This window comes from Pongo abelii, chromosome 7 (assembly GCF_028885655.2).
Source record: "Pongo abelii isolate AG06213 chromosome 7, NHGRI_mPonAbe1-v2.0_pri, whole genome shotgun sequence".
Taxonomy (NCBI): Eukaryota; Metazoa; Chordata; class Mammalia; order Primates; family Hominidae; genus Pongo; species Pongo abelii.
In genome coordinates, this window is record NC_071992.2 from 147,821,304 (window position 1) to 147,836,567 (window position 15,264).

Consider the following 15,264-nt stretch of genomic DNA (forward strand, 5'->3'; position numbering starts at 1 on the left):
TTGGTTTCCCCATCTATAAAACTGCAGTAATAACAGTAACAACCTCAAAGAGTCATTATGAAGATGAAGTAAATTAACATTTGTAAAGTGCTTAGAAGAGGGCTAAACACAAGGTATGTTCTATGTAGTATATTTAAATAAGCTAAATGTACAAAACACTTCAGCATTTCTTTCTCAATTATTTCAGATTCCATAAAGGAGGAGGGTGTGATTACTTATCATCACAATAGCTAATATTTATTGTGTTAGTACAAAATGCCAAATATGGTTCCAAAGTATTTATATTTATTAAGTTTTTTAACCTTATGGGATAAGCACTGCAATTATCCCCACTTCAGAAATGAAAAAATGTAGAGGGAAAAATTTCATAATTTTGTCATGAATATTTAACAGGTTTGGCAAGGTTTTCTGCCAAGGGCTGGATTATATATTAATTGAATGTATCAATATATAATTGTTAGCTGTATCATTAATGCTATCATAATTAATATAATTAAATCTATTAATGATGCATAATTAAGATATAATTATATTAATATACTGTATTAATTACAATATATTATATTATATATTAACATATACAAACATATAATATTAACATAAAATGTAATATGATAAAGATGTCTCCAAAGTACAGTGGCTCGGCTTTCAATTTTTCTACTTCAAAGTGGTGCAAAAGCAACATGCATTCAGTAGAAACCATACTTTGAGTACTCATACAACCATTCTGCTTTCACTTTCAATACAGTATTCAATAAATTACATCCCTGTATTATAAGCATTTAACACTTTATTATGAAATAAGCTTTGTGGTAGATGATTTTTGCTTAACTGCAGCCTAATGTAAGTGTTCTGAGCATATTTAAGATAGGATAAGATAAACTATGACATTCAGTAGATTAGATATATTAAATGCACTTGAGATTTGTGATCTTTTCTCTTTTCTTTTCATTTTTGAAACAGGGTTTCATTCTCGTCATCTGGGCTGGAGTGCAATCTCAGCTCACTGCAACCTCCCTCTCTCGGGTTCAAGCCATTCTCCTGCTCCAGCCTCCCAAGTAGCTGGAGGTGCACAGGTGTACACCACTGCGCCAGGCTAATTTTTGTATTTTTAGTAGAGATGGGGTTTTGCCATGTTTCCCAGGCTGGTCGATTTGTGATATTTTTGATTTATGATGGGTTTATGGGTTTCAATTTATGATGGGTTTAACATACAATGAGTAAGTGTAGTAGCATGTGTATTATATATAATGTATATTTTATAATAGTGTATAATCATTATATATTGTGATACATTACATAACATATATTATATAATTATATATCATTATATGTAATATGTAAACATTACATTATATTCATATGTATTTCATATATTATAATCTGTCTTCAAGGAGGACATATATTGGCTATGTTATTAGAATGCTCAGAATCATCAGTATAGGGCACTGTGGGTCACTATAGCAGGGTACCCTAACATAATTTTGGACTTCAAAGAAAACTTCTTTGAGGAAGTGATGTTTAAGTGATGGAAGGAAGTGATGTAGAGGTATTAGGTAGACAGAGAAGGAAGTAGAACCTTTCAAATAGAGGAAAAGTGTCTGTCAAAGCCCTGAACCAAGAGAAAGCCTAGATCAGACAAGGAGTTGTAGTCAGTTTCACCTGTCTGAATTGAAGAATCATGGGAGACATGGTGCAAGGGCAAGGTGAGGCTGGGGTTATAGACCAGCGTTAGATCACCAGCACCATGAAGACACGATATAGACTTGACACTTTAGCCAGAGGTCAAGTGTTAACTAAATAATATACGTTTAAGAGATGGTGATTTTTTTTTTTTTTTTTTTGCATTTTCTGGTCATCAAATCAGGAGTCTTTCTACTTGAGGTGCTTGAGCCCTGGTTGATGATGAGCTTGCTTTTTTGGCAATCTCTCTCTCATTTTTCAGACATTACCAACGCATTTCAACCTCTAAGAGACAATGATCCACCTTTTAAAATTCTTTCTCTGAAGCTTTTCTCAGTGTTTGCAAACTGTTACCCATTCTCCGTTACTTGGTCTAATGAAGCACAAATAGCTGTTCTTCGTTTTTCCTATTTTGATTTCTAATATTTGTTCTCTTATTTCTCGCTTTTTGCTTTTCCAATATTGCCAAAATGTCTGTTTTAATAACCTTTTTAAAAGTCTAGCTTTTGGCTTAGTTGATTATCTTTTATGTTTCTTTTCTTGATAATTAGTTTCTGTTCATGGTTTTATTAGTTTCTTTCTTATACTCTCTTTGGCCCTATTTAACTGGCCCTTTTTCATTTAACTTTTTTTGTACAATGCTTAGCTTACTCATAGCCAATATTTCTTATTTTTTAAATATATGCTTTTAGGTTGTATATTTTCTCTATACTTAGCTAATTCCACAAGTCTTTATGTTTCTTTCATTTAACTTATTTTTAATTACTTGTAAATATATATGTTTTTTTTTTTACTAGACTCTTTTTGTTTGTTTGTCTTGTACCTAAAATTTATTGTCAGGTGCTTTGGTGCTTTTTTGGAATTTCCTATGTCTCCAAATGTAGTTTTCTGTTGCTTTCTGGCAACATATTTTATTATGCTTAGAGAACGCCCCCTGAAAGATATTGTTTCTTTGTTATTTGTTAAGACTATGTGGCTGATTTTTTAATTTAATTTTTCTGTGAATCATTCAACATTTTCAAAAGTAGCTGCTGATTTCAAAAATCATACAGTCGATTTTGTCTGCACTGTGGCTATTTTATTATTTTGAACTAGGGAGAAATATTTTCTGCTCAAACAGTGAAGTCTGACATGGCCTTGCTCAATTTTCCCATTCTTACAACTTTCAGGATGTGTTTCTTCACTTCACCTGAGAACTGCAGGTTGACAAGTTTCAAAATCTGTTAATTGAGTTATTATGAGCACCAGGCTTTGAGCGTCTCACTTGCATGTGTCTGTGCATTTTTGCTAGTGTTTAGGTCTTCATTTGCAAAGTTAGATGAAATCTTTTCCATGAGTTTTATTCACTCCCCTTCCCATATGCACAATTGGATCACATTACAAATATTATATTCATATGTATTTCATATATTATAATCTGTCTTCAAGGAGGACAGATATTGGCTATGTGATTGGAATGCTCAGAATCATCACTATAGGGCACTATAGGGATCCACAATTGGATCACATTACAAAGAAAAAAATAAAAATATAGCATTTTTATTGAAAAACAAATGATCAAGTAAGGGTCACTTGGCTATCTTGAGAGAACTTTTAGTTAAAGTCATTACTGCATGGGTAATGCTAACAGTTCCAGGTGAGTGCTGAGTTGGCCTCTGAAAAACAGCCTGTTTCAATTCTGCTGTCTACTGAAGAGTGGAAATTACTAGTCAGTTTACAATACAGCTGGGAATGGCATACCACCTTAGAGACTCTTGGAAAAAAGCCCGATCTTTCTCAAAGAGAATAGTAGACTGAATGAATCAGATACACAACCTTAAGAAAATTTAGGCCCAAAGAAAAATAGTGTAGATGCTAGTCCACTTTGAGGCACTGTTATAGACACTAGGAAAGGAACAGTGAACAAAAGATGGTGAAGTTCTCACTTTTATACAACTTACTTTCTAGAGGAAAATGAAAAATAAACAAATAGACAAAGAAACGTGTCAGGTGGTAATACATTTCAAGAGAAAAAGTGAAAAGGATAAAAGGAACAGAGATTGAGTGCATATAGGGGTATTATTTTAAATAGGTTGGTCAAGAAAGTCCTTATTATAGAGATGGCATTTGAACCAAGGTCTGAATAAAATGAGAAAACCTCAACACACAGAGGAATCCCCCCAAAAGTCAAATGCAAATACATGAAAGCTGTCTGCATTAATTGTGGTTTTCTCCACCTGTTGTACTGCCAGCTGACATACTTGTGCAGTCAGTCTCAGAGCAGAGGAGCAGAAGTCTGGCTAGATATCCATTCTCCTTTCCCCCAACAGAAGAAAGATCACCATTCTAGCCTTTCCTTCCTGTGCACCGTGCTGGTGACGCCTTCCCTATCCCACTTTCTCAATATTTATACTCAGGTAGTTTTGCTTGTACAGATTATTTTAGCAACATTTTTAATACCTGCAAGAGCAGTACTTATTCTGCTTCTCATTACCATTCTCTAGAGTCATTTCCTGCCGATCTCTGCTAAGGTTAAAATTATCTTTTATCCTATTCCTGAGCCCTTCTTACCCACTTTCTTGCTCAAGGTATTTAAGAATATTATACAGGAACAAAATCTTATCATAAAATATGATATGAAGAAAATGTGTGGGAGGGTCCTATCTAATACTAGGGGGAATGAGGACACATGAAAATGGTGGCCTGTGTTCCAATTAGAATGCAAGGGCAATTGCTTACTTGCCTCTGAGTGCACCTAGCACAGCATCTGGCACCTACTTGATCCTTAATATTACCTTGGAGCTGAATTTAACAATGAGTCTGTGATTCTAGCAATAAATTAGGTCAAGAGAGTTTATTTATCAACCTATCAGAATCCAAGGTACAAACATAGACCAAACATAAAAGTTATTCAACAAACAACAGTTCCCTTTAAAGAATCCCCAATTAACTTTCCAATATACACCAGTGGACTAACATCCTCAGCCAGTGCTGCAGATCACAAGTTCGTATGTGTGCTCAGGCACTGCATGAACATTGGTTAATAGTTGTGAATTGAGATGTAAAACATCCTGGATCAGCTGGTCTAGTCACAGATGCAAAATGTTGATGCACGATGATCTGAAACAACCTCTTTTTTAAGATCATGCCTTAGTTCATCAATAGCTAAGAAGACAGGCAAGGCAATTATGTTAAGGACCAATTCCTTTTTGTTTTAGATTATACAGTGTGTTGGGGCAGCTGTCACACATGCTATATACTCTCAGGGATGGCCTAGGCCTCCTGATTTTGTTCTTTTTCTCTGTCCCACCTATCCAAGCCTCATATTATCATACATAGACAGAGGTGTCTAAGGTGGGCCTGGGCATAATGTAGAGATCATGAACCTGAAAGCACGCTCAAAGTCTCACTTTTCCCTTAATAGTTTTTTTTATGGAAAAGCAGAGATAACATTTAATCCTTAAGTTGATATAAGAGTTCCATGTAAGAATATCACCATTCTACTATCTGTATTTAATGAATTTGAAGATTTTAGCCACCTCATGCAATATCTGTCCTTCTGAGACTGGATTATTTCACTTAACATAATGTTCTCCAGTTTCATCCATGATGTTGCCTATAGCAGGATTTCTTTTAAATTAAGGTGAAATAATATACTATTGCATGTATATACTGCAATTTTTAAATCCATTTATCCATAAGGAAGGGGAAATGGGGAGATGCAAATGATTGAGGATAAAATTTCAGTTATGCAAAATAAATAAGTCCTGGAAATTTGCTGCACAATATTTTATCTACAGATAACAACATGAAGATCTTATTTTATATATTCTTACCACATTAATAAATAAATCAGATTTGGCACTTAATAGTTTTAATGTCCAACTCATATTTTTAATCTATTAGTTTAAAGTCACTTAATTATTAGAATCAACAGTACAAACTCACCTCTAAGTCCTGAAAACGTTGTCTATTTGTGCCATTTTTTCAGTAATTCAGCATAAACAACTTTATAATATTCATTCAACATTCAGCTAATTATTAGATATCTACTTTGTTGCAGAGCTAGAGGCTTGAGATTTAAAAGCAAATAGGAATAGATAGAAATGTTGGTAAACTGCAAAAGAATGATCACCTAAAACCACCTTTGAAAGCATAAGGCGTTTGTTCATCGCATGTTTACATTTACCACTTGTATTAATCTGTTCTCATGCTGCTAATAAAGATGTACCCAAGACTGGATAAATCATAAAGAAAAAATAGCTTTAATGGACTCGCAGTTCCAAATGACTACGGAGGCCTTGGGAGACAACCAAACTGTATCATTCTGCCTTTGGCCCCTCTCAAATGTCATGTCCTCACATTTTAAAACCAATCATGCCTTCACAACAGTCTCCCAAAGTCTTAACTCATTTTAACATTAACTCAAAAGTCCACAGTCTCATCTGAGACAAGCCAAGTCTGTTTCACCTATAAGCCTGTAAAATCAAAAGCAAGTTAATTACTTCCTAGATACAATGGGGTTACAGGCATCGGGTAAATACACCCATTCCAAATGGGAGAAATTGGCCAAATTGAAGGGGCTACAGGCCCCATCCAAGTCCAAAATCCAATGGGGCAGTCAAATTTCAAAGTTCCAAAATGATCTCCTTTGACTCCATGTCTTACATCCATTCAGGCTGATGCAAGACGTGGATCTCCACGATCTTGGGCTCCACCCCTGTGGCTTTGCTGGGTACAGCCTCCTTCCTGGCTGATTTCATGGGCTGGCATTGAGTGTCTGCAGCTTTTCCAGGTGCACAGTGCAAGCTGTTGGTGGATTTACCCTTCTGGGGTCTGGAGGATGGTGGCTCTCTTCTCACAACTCCACTAGACAGTGCCCCAGAGGGGACTTTATGTGGAGGCTAGCACCCCACATTTTCCTTCCATGCTGTCCTGGCAGAGGTTCTTCATGAGGGCCCCACCCCTGCAGCAAACTTCTGCCTGGTCATCCAGGGGTTTCCATACATCCTCTGAAATCTAGGTGAAGGTTCCCAAACCTCAATTATTTACTTTTGTGCACCCATAGGCCCAACACCATGCATAAGCCACCAAGGCCTGGGGCTTGGGCCTTCTACAGCCATGGCCTGAGCTATACCTTGGGCCCTTTTAGCTATGGCTAGAGCAGCTGGGACACAGGATACCAAGTTCCTAGGCTGCACACAGCAGGGGGACCCTGGATCCAGTCCACGAAACTATTTTGACCTCCTAGGCCTTCAGGCCTGTGATGGAAGGGGTGCTGGGACAGTCTCTGACATGCCCTGGAGACATTTTCTCCATTGTTTTGGTGATTAACATTCAGGTCCTTGTTACTTTTGCAAATTTCTGCAGAGGGCTTGAATTTCTCCCCAGAAAATGGGTTTTTATTTTCTATTGCATTGTCAGCCTGAAAATTTTCCAAACTTTTATGTTCTGTTTCCTCTTGAATACTTTGGTGCTTAGAAATTTCTTCTGCCATATACCCTAAATCATCTCTCTCAAGTTCAAAGTTCCAAAAGCCTCTAAGGTGGGGCAAAATGCTGCCAGTCCTTTTGCACAAAAGTGACTTTTACTCCAGGTCCCAACAAGTTCCTCATCTTCATCTGAGACCACCTCAGCCTGGATTTTATTGTCCATATCACTATCAGCATTTTGGTCAAAGCCATTCAACAAATCTCTAGGAAGTTCCAAACTTTCTCACTTTTTCCTGTCTTCTTCTGAGCTCTCTAAACTGTTTCAACCTCTGCCTGTTAGCCAGTTCCAAAGCCGCTTTCATATTTTCAGGTACCTTTACAGCAATGTCCCTCTCCCAGTAACAATTTACTGTAATAGTCTGTTTTCATGCTGCTAATAAAGACATACCTGAGACTGAGAAATTTATAAAGAAAAAGAGGTTTAAGGGACTCACAGTTCCACATGGCTGGGGAGGCCTCACAATCATTGTGGAAGGTCTTCCTTCCACAAAGGCACATCTTACATGACCACAGGCAAGAGAGTTTGTGAAGGGGAACTCCCCTTTATAAAACCATCAGATCTCGGAGACTTATTCAGTATCACAAGAACAGCACTGGAAACACCTGCCCCCATGATTCAATTATCTCCTACCAGGTCCCTCCCACAGCATGAGGGCATTTGGGGAGCTACAACTCAAGATGAAATTTGGGTGGGGACACAGCAAAACCCTATCACCACTTAACTGGAGATTCTATCTGGTATCGTATAATCAAAAACTAAATAATGAAAAGTACTGAAAAATAATCCAAACTGCATTATTTACAGGTGATATAATATAGAAAAGCCAAGAAATAGACATATTAAATGTTAGGATGAGAAAAGATGTTCATTAAGTTTGCTAGATATCAGATCAATATATAAAACACGAGAAGTAAACAGCAATTGCAAGTTTTAAAAAGACAAGATACAGTTGAAATAGTAACTGAACATAAAGGAATCTACAAAAGAATTTAACAATATGCAAAGCCTTTATGGAGAGCATTGAAAACTTTCTTGAAAGACATTAGAGTTGATTTATGTAAATAGAGATTGTAGTATGTACATTTATGAGTTAGAAGACTCAATGTTATAAAAATGGGTAGTGAATTCATGAATATTCATTTTATTATCCTTTGTACCTTCTTGTATGTGTAAAAGCATCTACCATTTTAATTGAAAATTTAAAAATATTTAAACGTAATTTTAAAGACCAAATAGACACAAAGTGTTTTTGTGTACATGCTTTGCATGTGCACATACATGTTAATGCCAAACAGTTGGAGTGTGCCTAATTTCATTTAACCTACCACAATTTGTTGGAAAATTACCTGTATCCACACTGGATAGATAAGCCCAGTGAAGCTCAAGGTAGATAAGTGGCTTCCCAAAGTCATACCTCACTAAGACCATATGTTGGTCTTCTTCCTCCTGCCCAGGACCTCTTATGTGGCCCAGTGTTCACTTATCAGCCAATACCACCACATTTCTCAAGTCGACCTAATGCACACAGAATTGGGAGTCTGGTAGAGTTGGGAACCCTGTTAATCAGTGTCTCCTTTGGTAGGACATAGGTGATGATTTCAGTCTAAATAATGAGCAGTTTAATGTCATGTGGTGGGATGGGTACAAGGTGTTGCTAGGCTTTGAAAAATTGGCCATCTGGGATTTTCCCCTTGCTTCCCACAAGAAATGTCTGCTAAGCACTCATGTCCAGGCAGCACTGCCATTAAAGCTATGTAGCCACTCATTACCAAGTTCTGAAATCCATCTCTGGAAATAAGAGTGAATTAGTCACAGGTGGTGCTACTGGACACATACACACTAACCAGAAATGACTTTTCAACACTTCTCATAAGCCCCCATGAACAGCTTTTGAAACAAACAAACAAAAATAAACTCCCCTCCTAACAGAGCTTGCCCTAAGGTTAAAAACTGAAAAATACATATACATGTTTATTCATTTGTTCACCTTTTAATTTATTTATCCTTGAATATATTTCTTCAATAAATATTTACAGAGTGTTTCTTTGTGCCACATATTGTATCAAGCCCTGTGTATACATTGTGAAAAAAAAGTGGTTCTTGCTCTCAGAGATCTTATAGGATAGGGAAGATGTTAATAAACAAATATAAATATCCACAAACATTAATAATTAGATCAGCATGAACAATATGACAAAATCCCATCTCTACACAAAATAATACAAAAATTAGCTGGGCATGATGTCATGTGCCTGTAGTCCCAACTACTCAGAAGGCTGAGGTGGGAGGAGTGCTTCAACCCTGGAGGTCCGGGTTACAGTGAGCTGAAATTGTACCACTGCCCTCCAGCATGGGGGATAGAGTAAGAAAGAACATGTTTCCCAAAATAAATAAATAAATAAATAAAAGAAATTAAAAGTAATAATAAAAATTAAATTGGGAGAAAGAGTTGGAAGGAGGATAAAGAGGAGGAAGTTCTTAAACTTTTTCAGGGAGTCACTTTTTGAGAAGAAAGCATGAAAATCAAGCCTCAGGGAAGAGTTTTGGATCCCCTGCAATACTTCAGATTTCTTGGGAACAGGTTTCTGTTTCTAGTTCATTTTTGCATCCCTAAAACCTATCACTATGAGACAGTTGAGTCTATTAGAGAACATGTTAGTTGTTAACCTTACACCCAGTAAGGTTACACCCAGTGTAAGGTTTACTAGACCTAAATATCCAACTCCATTGTTTCCTCAAGGGGCTCCAAGCTCAGCCCTCTTAGTTTTCTTTTTTCTTTTTTTAACTTTTATTTTAGGTTCAGGTGTACTTGTGTAGGTTTGTTATATAGGTAAACTTGTGTCATGTGGGTTTGTTGTATAGATTACTTCATCACCCAGGTACTAAGCCTAGGACCCAATGGTTATTTTTTCCTATTCCTCTCCCTCCTCCCACCCTCCAACCTCACTGTCTCTTGTTGCTTTCTTTGTGTTCACAAATTTTCATCATTTAGCCCCCACTTACAAGTGAGAACATGCAGTATTTGATTTTCTGTTCCTGTGTTAGTTTGCTAGGGATAATGGCCTCCAGATCCATTTGTGTTCCTTCAAAAAACCATGATCCCATTCTTTTTCGCGGCTGCATAGTATTCCATCTGTACTACATTTTCTTAAACACTCAGGTATAACTCACAGCAGCACTTCTCTACCTTTACTATGAGGAAGAACACGTGACAGAAGGCATGAATCTGTGCAACATACTACTAGTACATGTAGACTTAAGATGTACATTCATATTAATTGAAAGTTTTTCTGACCCATTCAAAAAAATGTATCAGAAGGCAAGTAAGTAAGAGCAAACTTATTACTGAATTAACCCTGGATCCACTTATAAAATCCAAAGTACAACATTCATATATCTGTACTGCTGTTAATAACAGACTACTTGTAGGACACATGACAATTATTTACACCGGTTTTCTGATACCACAGTTAATGTAACTGCTCTTCAGAGCTCCTGCTGTCACTCCCACCTACATGAATGGGCCTCAGGCCCTATCCCCTTATGTATTATTTTCTTAAATCCAGTAACTCATTGAAGAATTAGTCAAAGTCCCCAGTTACACCTTCATCCCATCCACACATGGCTGATTAATTGCTTCCACATTTCTCAATACATTTTTTTTAAACAATGCTCTCATATCACTTGCCTACTCCCCACTACATATCCCTTAATTATTGGTCTCTGATTTTGAGATTTATAAAGGGCCTCCACTATAATTCTACTTTAGGAGTTAGGGTCATTATTAATAGTCTGTTAATACATTATATATTCAATAAATATATATGGAGTAGGTACTATCATCATCATCATCATCGCTGTCATTGTCATTCCTGTTATGTGTAAGCCTTTTGGGAGGCACTGGACCACCAGCAGTGAACACTATAGACAAGCAACCACTGATTAGTTTTCTTTCACTGTAGATTAGTTGGCATTTTAAAAAATTTTGTAAGTAGAATTGCACAATGTGGACTTTTTGTGTATGGCATCTTTCAATCTACATAGCGACTTTGAGATTCATCCATGTTTTTGCATATCTATAGTTCACTTATATTGTTACTGTTATGGTCATTTATATTGTTATCCTATTATATGGATATAGCTCATTTTATTTATCATTCACTTCTTGATTAAAACTTGTATATACGATTTTCTGGTTTTTGCTACTGTGCATAAAGCTTCAATAAGCATTTCTGTGCAAGCCTTTGCATAAAGGTATGTTTTCATTTATTTTTGGCAAATACTTAGGGATGGAACTCCTGGAATATTTAATGAGTAATGTATCTAGCTTTGAGAGGGAAGTGGTCAGTTTCCCAAAGTGTTTGTTCCATTTTACTTTCTCATCAACAAGTGTATAGGAGTTCAACCTCTTTCACCTCTCAGCCAGGTGCTTAACCAGAAGCACTTGCTACTGTCAATCATTTAAAAAGGACATTTTGTAAGTATAATTTGGATAAAATAAAATTTGTTTATTTTAAGTGTACATATTTCATATGTTTTTACAAACTGGTATAGCTACTTACCCACCAAAATTGAGATACAGAAAATTTATATCACCCCAAAAACTTTCCTCATGACCTTTTGTAGTTAATGTCTTCCCCTAAATGCAGCCCTGGGAAACCATTGAGCTGTTTCTATGACTAAAGTTATGCCTTTTCTTTGTCTTTTTTATCTCTTTTTTCTTTTCTGCGTTCATCGTTAGCATTTATAAAACTAGACTTAAGAAAAGAATTAGGTTTGGGGGCATATGCATGATCTTAATATAGTGAATGTTACACTCACAAAAATTAAAATTAAAAATTAAAAAAATATAGCAAATGTTTAGGCTGTCCTGACTATTACAAAATCAGAGCAATGAGAATATTGGCAGAGTTTTGTCTTTTCTACAATTTAATATTAATTGTGTACATACACAATATAGTCTTTTGTGTCTGTCTTCTTTTGCTAGCACAATGCTTTTGAGATTGATCCATGTTCCTGAATACATGAGTAGATCATTCGTTTCTTTTGCTGACTAGCTCTCCATTACATTTTCCATTCACTCTTCTATTGGTGGACATTTCAGTTATTTCTAACTTGGCAATATTATAAATTATCTCTATGAATGCACATAAAAGTATTTGCATGGACACAAGTTTTCATTTCACCGGAATAAAAACTCAAGAGTGGGAATTCTGGATCTCATGGTAAGTGAAATAATCTGTACACCAAAACCCTGAGTCATGAGTTTACCTATATAACAAACCTGCACTTGTACCCCTGAAGCTAAAATAAAAGTTAAACTATTAAAAAAAAAGAAATGGACAATGTTTCCTACAAGCTACATATGAAAGCAACACAAATACTTGATATTGTCCTCACGAGCATTTGGTATTGTCAGTAATGTTACCGACACAACAGGTGGGTTTGATTGCTTGGTGGGTGACAGTCCAATGACAACCAAGGAGGATTTAACAAGGACGTTTTATTACTTGCAACAAGTAAGGAAGAAACCAGAGGTAGTCCCCCAAAGCAGTGCCTCCCTGAACAAAGGTGAAAGTAAGGCTTTTACTGCACTGATTAGCTGAGTCATTGCATATGGAGGTGGAGTAAAGGCAGTGCAGGCAGTCATTGATCATGCTTCTACCTAAGATGCATGCATGAAAAATGGAGAGTAAGCTCCTCCCTGGGCTGCGTTTTTAGTATGGCAATGAGGAGAGTTTGCCAAATTCACCTCCAACTCAGGCATCTCTGGATCCATCTCGTTTTTGTTTTGCTGGGGCTGGGCATAATCAGTGGCACAGCATGATCAATGACTGTGCCTGTGCTGCCTTTACTCTACCTCTACGTGCAATGATTCAGCTAACCAGCCCAGTAAGAGCTTTACTTTCACCTTTGTTCTGAAACTTTTCTGACAACAAGAACTCAAGATGGAGCAGTTATAGGTGGCTACTTCTTTACAGTGAAAACCTGGGCACCTTCGGTTATAGTAATTTTGGCTACACTAGTGGATGTGTGGTGGTATATCTTTGGGGAAGCTCACATTTCCCTAATGATTTATGAGGCTGACCATTTGTTTTTCGGTGCTTATTGGACATTTGTGTATGTCATTTTTTTGTATGTATGTGGAATGCTTTCTCAAACATTTTGCTCTTTGGTCATTTTTATTGAATAGTCTTATTATTAGATACTAAAAGTTATATATGTAAGTTCCCTGTCAGAAATTTGCATTTTGTTATTTTCTTTCAGCCTGTGCCTTGGTATGTATTGTATTGATAGTATCTCTCTCAAAGAACGAACACTTTAATTGTTGTGTTTAAAAGCTTTATTGAGATATGTAAGTACTGTCTTAATTTCTTAATTTTAATTTCTTAAAGTCAGTTAGCATATGTCCCCACAAATTAAGTTTTTTTACATTTGCTAAGACTGCTTTAGTTTCTTTGCATATCTAATGATTTTCAGAGCCAGTTTTTAAATTTCTACACAAAATCTCACTGGGATTTTTGATTGGGATTGCACTGAATATATAGATAGAAAAAATGTTGCTAGCAAATCTACTCTTATAAAATGATTAAAGAACGTTCTCTAAACAGAAAGAAATTGGAAAAAAAAACCTTGGAATTTCAGAAAGAAAAAATAGAACATAAAAGTCAACAAAAGTAGAAATAAATTAAATTAAATATCTTTTTCTCCTGAGTGTCTTAAATCATATTTGATGGTTTATGTAAAACATCTTCTGATTTAGTGCTCAATTTATATAGAGAAAGAATAAAAATAATTATATTTTCAAAGTGGGAAAATTAAATGACCTAAAAGGAAGTAAAGTTTACATACTTTAGAGTAATAAAACATATCAGTAGGATTTAATAAATAATATACACATATTATAATACCTAAAATAACTGCTGAGGAACTAAACAAAGCAGTATACTCAAAAACACTGTAAATAAGTAAAAAGGAAATTCTAAAATATGTTTTATTAACCCACAGGGGGGTTTCCAAAGAAAGGCCAAAGCAGAAAAATAAAGAAAAAAGAAAAACAAAGTTAAAAAAGAAATAATAATATGGAAGACTTAAGCATAACATGTAAATAATTACCTTAGGTAATTTAGTGGTCTAAATATATGATTTAAAAAACAGATTATTCGAATGGTTGTAAAAAAAAACCATGATCAAACGATATGATATGCTGACTACGAGTAACTCATTTCAAATGAAATAACATAGGTAGGCTGAAAGTAAAAGGATAAAAAAAAAAATGTATACCACACAGGCTTTTCTTAAAAGCAAGGCTATATTAGCATCAGCTAAGGTTGATTTCAGAGCAAAAAAAAGTCACTGAAGATAGAAAGGGTGATTATGTAATAACAAGGGGACCCAGCATACAGAAGACACAGGAATTCTAAATGTGCGTTCAGTAAACAACAACCCTTTAATATAAATAAAACAAACCTTGATAGAGCTAAAAGACATCCCATGCTCATGAATCAAAAGAATTGAAATTATTAAAATGACCATACTACTCAAAAAAATTATAGATTCAGTGCAGCCCCCTCAAAATATTAATTAAATTCTTCATAGAAACAGAAATAACAGTCCTGAAATTCATATGGAACCACAAGAGACCCTAATAAGCCAAAGTAATACTGAGCAAAAAGAATAAATCTGGAGGCATTACACTACCTGACTTCAAATGATACTACAAAACTGTCATAATTAAAATGGCATGGTTTTGGTATAAAAACAGACACATAGATAAATGGAAGAGAATAGAGCAATAAATCCAGATATTTACAGTCAATTGATGCTTAATAAAGGTGTCAAAAACACACATGAGAGAAATAACTCCCTATTCAATAAATAGTGCTGGAAAAACTGGGTATCAATATACAGAAGAATGAAACTAGACCCCTATCTCTCATTACATACAATGGTCAACTCAGAATGAACTAAAACATTAAACATAAGACCTGAAACTATAAAAGTACTAGTAAAAAGTATAGTGGAAACACTTCAGGATATTGGTCTAGGATAAGACCTCAAAACCACAGAAAACAAAAACAAAAACAAAAGACAAATGGTAGTCCCAAA

General features: G+C 35.6%; 1 non-coding gene across 1 annotated transcript; it reads right to left on the reverse strand.

Moving 5' to 3' along the window:
- Positions 1–11,884: 11,884 nt before the first annotated feature.
- On the reverse strand, positions 11,885–12,064 carry LOC112134789 (small nucleolar RNA SNORA72). Its single transcript, XR_002916140.2, has one exon. It is a non-coding gene; the product is annotated as a small nucleolar RNA SNORA72 (small nucleolar RNA).
- Between the last annotated feature and the right edge of the window lie 3,200 nt (positions 12,065–15,264).